Here is a 386-nt window from a genome sequence, read left to right on the forward strand (position 1 = left end):
GTGGGGAGGGGATCTAGTCCTTGCGGGGAGGGGGCAGGCACTCGGCCGAGCCTCTTCAATCAACCTCGGCGATCTCGCGGTAGTTGAGGTAGTCAGCGGCGGTGGTGGCGGCGCACGGCATCCCCGGGGAACGGGAGGGCGGCAGGCCCAGGGCGAGGGGCGGCGGCGGCGCGCACGGCGTCAGCATTCGCGACCCTGGAGAGGAGCGGCGCGTCGACGCTCCCGCGACACGTCCACGACAGGAGGGTAGCAACCGGCCCCGCGGCCCTGCTGGCAGTGGGTCCCACCCTAGTCAGGCTGCTGCCCGTGGGGATGCCAAGGGTGGCTGGCGGCTGTTGGCGCTGGCGGTGCGGCGGCGGGTGCGGTCCGGCTCGGCGGCGTGCTCG

At 74.1% G+C, this 386-nt stretch overlaps 1 protein-coding gene across 1 annotated transcript in view; it reads right to left on the reverse strand.

The window, feature by feature from the left end:
• Positions 1-386, reverse strand: part of LOC113212414 (sodium- and chloride-dependent GABA transporter 2-like) — a 30,906-nt gene that overhangs the window by 20,100 nt on the left and 10,420 nt on the right. The gene's annotated exons all lie outside the window — the stretch shown is intronic.

The sequence above is a fragment of the Frankliniella occidentalis genome, unplaced genomic scaffold (assembly GCF_000697945.3).
Source record: "Frankliniella occidentalis isolate FOCC.00 unplaced genomic scaffold, Focc_3.1 Scaffold10, whole genome shotgun sequence".
Classification (NCBI taxonomy): Eukaryota; Metazoa; Arthropoda; class Insecta; order Thysanoptera; family Thripidae; genus Frankliniella; species Frankliniella occidentalis.